This window comes from Oncorhynchus kisutch, linkage group LG3, assembly GCF_002021735.2.
Source record: "Oncorhynchus kisutch isolate 150728-3 linkage group LG3, Okis_V2, whole genome shotgun sequence".
NCBI lineage: Eukaryota > Metazoa > Chordata > Actinopteri > Salmoniformes > Salmonidae > Oncorhynchus > Oncorhynchus kisutch.
This window is the reverse complement of record NC_034176.2, coordinates 8,296,277-8,303,354: the sequence shown is the minus strand read 5'-3', so window position 1 is coordinate 8,303,354 and position 7,078 is coordinate 8,296,277.

The following is a 7,078-nucleotide window of genomic DNA, read 5'->3' as shown; positions in this document are numbered from 1 at the left end:
TTTCTGGTTAATGTGATTCTGTGCAGCCAATGTCCACTTTAGGTATAATGCTGTGTGTGGCTTCGACAGCTCTAACGTAGTTCCACCTCTGACACCGTTGGCTAAAGCGGATCTGATTGAATCAAGCCCCAATTTACCGCCTGGAGTTGACACCAGGCAGGCCAAAATTACATCCCAACAAAACAGGCTGACATTTTCAGGGAGGGGGGGGGGGGGGGGGGGGGGGGTTATAGCTGTAATACTAAAAGGGCATTATCGTAATTTTCACAATTTCACAGTATTACTCCAACCTCATAGTGTGGAAGTATATATAAAACACAGGGAAGTCATTGCAATGGGCCTTTAAGGACATCAGTGTTTGGTATTCAGGCTTAGCCTATGCACCTTCTTAATGAGGTTTGCAGAAGTGGCTCCCTTGCGTGCACTGAGTAAATGTAATTCAACCCCAGAAAACATACCCACTGGGTGGCCCTACCAATTTGATCAAGGAGTTTTTATTCAATTTGTTTTTCTGAAAGATATACACAATACCAGCCAACTCCTTCTATGTATATATTTAGAACTTAGGTCAGCTATACTGGCCTATGGAGTCCAGTGGGAAACCCGAACTATCCAATGATGGGACTTACCTCATACAAGTACTTGGGAGTATGGCTAGATGGTACACTGTCCTTCTCTCAGCACATATCAAAGCTGCAGGCTAAAGTTAAATCTATACTTGATTTCCTATATCGTAATTGCTTCTCTTTCACCTCAGCTGCCAAACTAACCCTGATTCAGATGACCATCCTACCCATGCTAGACTACAGAGATTTAATTTATTGATCGGCAGGTAAGGGTGCTCTCGAGCGGCTAGATGTTCTTAACCATTCGACCATCAGATTTGCCACCAGTGCTCCTTATAAAGGACACATCACTGCACTCTATACTCCTCTGTAAACTGGTCATCTCTGTATACCCTTCGCAAGACCCACTGGTTGTTGCTTATATCAACCCCTCTTAGGCCTCACTCCCCCTATCTGAGATATCTACTGCAGCCCTCATCCTCCACATATAACACACGCAAACAACTTTTGGAAAGCTAATTTTCTGAGCTAGCTGTTCAAAAAGTATGACCCACCGATCTAATTGAATCTGAAAAACCCTTTAAATTTTATTTGACCTTTATTTAACTAGGCAAGTCAGTTAAGAACAAATTCTTATTTTCAATGACAGCCTAGGAACAGTGGGTTAACTGCCTGTTTGGGGCAGAAAGAGAGATTTGTACCTTGTCGTTTCGGGATATGAACTTGTAACCTTTCAGTTACTAGTCCAACGCTCTAACCACTAGGCGACCCTGCCGCCCCTACACTCTAACCACTAGGCGACCCTGCCGCCCCTACACTCTAACCACTAGGCGCCCCTGCCGCCCCTACACTCTAACCACTAGGCGACCCTGCCGCCCCTACACTCTAACCACTAGACGACCCTGCCGCCCCTACACTCTAACCACTAGGCGACCCTGCAGTCCCTACACTCTAACCACTAGGCGCCCCTGCCGCCCCTACACTCTAACCACTAGGCGACCCTGCCGCCCCTACACTCTAACCACTAGGCGACCCTGCCGCCCCTACACTCTAAACACTAGGCGACCCTGCCGCCCCTACACTCTAACCACTAGGCGACCCTGCCGCCCCTACACTCTAACCACTAGGCGACCCTGCCGCCCCTACACTCTAACCACTGGGCGCCCCTGCCGCCCCTACACTCTAACCACTAGGCGACCCTGCCGCCCCTACACTCTAACCACTGGGCGCCCCTGCCGCCCCTACACTCTAACCACTAGGCGCCCCTGCCGCCCCTACACTCTAACCACTAGGCGACCCTGCCACCTCTACACTCTAACCACTAGGCGACCCTGCCGCCCCCAATGTAAGGATCCAATCCCGATTTAGGAATTTATGCCTTTCCTACGCACATCTTAGTGTTTGGTATTCAGACTTGCCTTCTTCAGTCACGTAAGACACTGCAGGTGTGGCTAACTTGCTGAAAAGCCTTCCACTTACTAGACGACAGATGTTCTTGTGGAGTTTTTATTCAACGGGGTTTTCAGTACATTTATCTTAAGCCATCCTTTTTAAATACGGTGCACCTTTAATTATAATTTTGTCCACAGACTCAGTAGAACACATTGAGAGAACGGGTTCAGAATATTAGGGATTAATGAAAGAAAATTCTAAATATATCCATACTCATCTCCGTTTCAGCACCAGTTTGTAGATTTAAAAGTACTCTGATCATATGGATTATTTAGGGTTAGGAAAGCATGATGAATAATTTTGATTCTGCCTGAAAGTTGTCATATTCAAGTTCAATCCATGAAATATTGGAAGGTAGAAAAAAATGGGCAATGGGAGTTGAACAATAATCCTATAAATCTACCCTAATCCTCACTAATCATGGAACTGTATGACAACGGTCCAGTCATCATGAACCATGCGGAAGCCTCCAGGTTTAAACTGCTCAGTGTGGTCTGAGCAGTTTAAATGATTAAAATAGACTACATGTCCCAAATTACTACACAACGTTAGCCTAGTATGATCCACTAATGCTAGTGACCTTCAGGAACAACTACACTGATGTGACAGAGGAAAGAAAGGTCAACAGAATGGAATGATGCAAAAATAAATCCATGTGGGTATTACTAATGGTGGCTCCCGATAGTGGCTAATATTTTACATGATACAAATTGTCAAATAAAATGGAGAAGTTTGCAGCCATCCACTTCCTTATGTCTGAAACATAGGCTTCTAGCAAGGGAAATTTTGGGGCTTCACCATGTTTCATTGAAATGTACAGCTGCGAGTCATCCGCATAGCAGTGAAAGTTAACATTATGTTTTAGAATGACATCCCCAAGAGGTAAAATATATAGTGAAGACAATAGTGGTCCTAAAACGGAACCTTGAGGAACACCGAAATTTACAGTTGTTTTGTCAGAGGACAAACCATTCACAGAGACAAATTCATATCTTTCCGACAGAGAAGATCTAAACCAGGCCAGAACTTGTCCGTGTAGACCAATTTGGGTTTCCAATCTCTCCAAAAGAATGTGGTGATCGATGGTATCAAAAGCAGCACTTTAAGTTCTAGGAGCATGAGGACAGATGCAGAGCCTCGGTCTGATGCCATTAAAAGGTAATTTACCACCTTCACAAGTGCAGTCTTAGTGCTATGATGGGGTCTAAAATCAGACTGAAGGATTTTGTATACATTGTTTGTCTTCAGGAAGGCAGTGAGTTGCTGCGCAACAGCTTTTTCTAAAACTTTAGAACATTCTTGATTCACACAGGAAACTGTTGAGCGTGAAAAACCCAGCAACGTTGCAGTTCTTGATAGACTAAAATCGGTGGGCCTGGCACCTACTACCATACCCCGTTCAAATCTTTTGTCTTGCCCATTCACACTTTGAATGGCACACATACACAATCCATGTCTCAATTGTCTCAAGGTGACATCAATAAGGGATCATACATTCATATTGATAACATCAGAGTTATCCTTAGTGAACAGTTACCACAGAGATCATACATCCATATAGATAACATCAGAGTTATCCTTAGTGAACAGTTACCACAGAGATCATACATCCATATAGATAACATCAGAGTTATCCTTAGTGAACAGTTACCACAGAGATCATATATCCATATAGATAGCATCAGAGTTATCCTTAGTGAACAGTTACCACAGAGATCATACATCCATATAGATAACATCAGAGTTATCCTTAGTGAACAGTTACCACAGAGATCATACATCCATATAGATAACATCAGAGTTATCCTTAGTGAACAGTTACCACAGAGATCATACATCCATATAGATAACATCAGAGTTATCCTTAGTGAACAGTTACCACAGAGATCATACATCCATATAGATAACATCAGAGTTATCCTTAGTGAACAGTTACCACAGAGATCATACATCCATATAGATAACATCAGAGTTATCCTTAGTGAACAGTTACCACAGAGATCATATATCCATATAGATAGCATTATATAGAGTCCTCTTCAGGGAACACGTCAGATAAATAGTAAACATGGATACTAGAGTGTTATTCTATCACAAATGCAATAGTCAGTCCTATGCATACTGCAGAGAGAGAGAGATACATTTTGGCCCCTCAGAGGGGAAAGGGTGTACCGACCCTTAGGTATTGTCTTAGGCCATTTGCCGTGCGGTTGGAGGTGACAGAGGGGACATAAATTAGGGCCGAGCCTACAACGTAGATGAATTGACAGCATCATAATTGAATTCACTACCCATTTCCAGTTCCCTTTTCAAAAACATTACAGGGTACGTAGACAGTCTACTGGATCTCCTCCCCAACAAGGGTACCCTGATCCAGCGCCGCATGTGGGGAAGCTGCTCGAGCTGTCCATCCCAGGACCCCTGTCTGCCCAGTGAGAGAGACCTGAGCTGTCCATCCCAGGACCCCTGTCTCCCCAGTGAGAGAAACCTGAGCTGTCCATCCCAGGACCCCTGTCTGCCCAGTGAGAGAGACCTGAGCTGTCCATCCCAGGACCCCTGTCTGCCCAGTGAGAGAGACCTGAGCTGTCCATCCCAGGACCCCTGTCTGCCCAGTGAGAGAGACCTGAGCTGTCCATCCCAGGACCCCTGTCTGCCCAGAGAGAGAGACCTGAGCTGTCCATCCCAGGACCCCTGTCTGCCCAGTGAGAGAGACCTGAGCTGTCCATCCCAGGATCCCTGTCTGCCCAGAGAGAGAGACCTGAGCTGTCCATCCCAGGACCCCTGTCTGCCCAGTGAGAGAGGCCTGAGCTGTCCATCCCAGGACCCCTGTCTGCCCAGTGAGAGAGGCCTGACAAGGATGAGGCCATAGGTGGATTTGTCTTCCTCTTCAATTTTGGGGGTGACTGAAGAACCTGCTTTATTGAAGCTGGGTACATTGGTCCCTCTCCTCTCCTTGTCCCCTCCCCATCAATCTCTGTATTTGGTTGCATTTCCAAGCATACACTTTTACGAGATATGACATCATATTGTTACTTTTTAGTGTTCTTTTTCAAGCATTCAGACGTGAGAGAAGTGTTACAAATTGTACAAGTCAATGAGTCAATTCTTTTTTTTGTCAAATGATGTCTCCCCATTATTTCTCACCTTAATTGCTCATGAGTGTTAATGTTGATCAATGTTTTGGCTATGCTAGCCTATTGTAGATGATCAAATAAATGTCCGATCAATGTTTTGGCTATGCTAGCCTATTGTAGATGATCAAATAAATGTCCGATCAATGTTTTGGCTATGCTAGCCTATTGTAGATGATCAAATAAATGTCTTATCAATGTTTTGGCTATGCTAGCCTATTGTAGATGATCAAATAAATGTCTGATCAATGTTTTGGCTATGCTAGCCTATTGTAGATGATCAAATAAACGTCTGATCAATACATACAATTCTGAACATATTGTCATTTATAATGATAATGCGGAGGCACCAATACATTGTCCAGTACATGTATTGTATGCTGTTTGCACGTACATTCCCTTCTGTCTAAGCTTATAACGTGACTCATGCTTCACTAATCCTGATGAACTGTATCAGTGAAGTGTATTCTATAATTAGTTACACACCAATAGAAATGCAGTCGTGTGTTGCTGCTGTAAGTCTGACATCCAACAGTCCATGACCAGCTCTGTTGACCATGAGAACATTTTGCAGAGAGAATGGGTTGAGGCATACTGTCTCGGCTCGGAATTACATGTTTACCTGGTCATCAATAACATGTGGCCTATTGTTTACCTAGTCATCAATGACATGTGGGCCATTGTTTACCTGGTCATCAATGACATGTGGCCCATTGTTTACCTGGTCATCAATGACATGTTATATGTTAGCCTCCAGTATTTATGCTGCAGTAGTTTATGTGTCGGGGGGCTGGGGTCAGTTTGTTATATCTGGAGTACTTCTCCTGTCCTATTCGGTGTCCTGTGTGAATCAAAGTGTGCGTTCACAAATTCTCTCCTTCTCTCTTTCTTTCTCTCTCTCGGAGGACCTGAGCCCTAGGACCATGCCCCAGGACTACCTGACATGATGACTCCTTGCTCTCCCCAGTCCACCTGGCCATGCTGCTGTTCCAGTTTCAACTGACCTGAGCCCTAGGACCATGCCCCAGGACTACCTGACATGATGACTCCTTGCTGTCCCCAGTCCACCTGGCCATGCTGCTGCTCCAGTTTCAACTTCCACCTGACTGTGCTGCTGCTCCAGTTTCAACTGTTCTGCCTTATTATTATTCGACCATGCTGGTCATTTATGAACATTTGAACATCTTGGCCATGTTCTGTTATAATCTCCACCCGGCACAGCCAGAAGAGGACTGGCCACCCCACATAGCCTGGTTCCTCTCTAGGTTTCTTCCTAGGTTTTGGCCTTTCTAGGGAGTTTTTCCTAGCCACCGTGCTTCTACACCTGCATTGCTTGCTGTTTGGGGTTTTAGGCTGGGTGTCTGTACAGCACTTTGAGATATCAGCTGATGTACGAAGGGCTATATAAATACATTTGATTTGATTTGATGTGGCCCATTGTTTACCTCGTCATCAATAACATGTGGCCCATTGTTTACCTCGTCATCAATGACATGTGGCCCATTGTTTACCTCGTCATCAATAACATGTGGCCCATTGTTTACCTCGTCATCAATGACATGTGGCCCATTGTTTACCTCGTCATCAATGACATGTGTCCCATTGTTTACCTAGTCATCAATGACATGTGGCCTATTGTTTACCTCGTCATCAATGACATGTGGCCTATTGTTTACCTAGTCATCAATGACATGTGGCCTATTGTTTACCTCGTCATCAATGACATGTGGCCTATTGTTTACCTCGTCATCAATGACATGTGGCCCATTGTTTACCTAGTCATCAATGACATGTGGCCTATTGTTTACCTCGTCATCAATGACATGTGGCCTATTGTTTACCTCGTCATCAATGACATGTGGCCTATTGTTTACCTGGTCATCAATGACATGTGGCCTATTGTTTACCTCGTCATCAATGACATGTGGC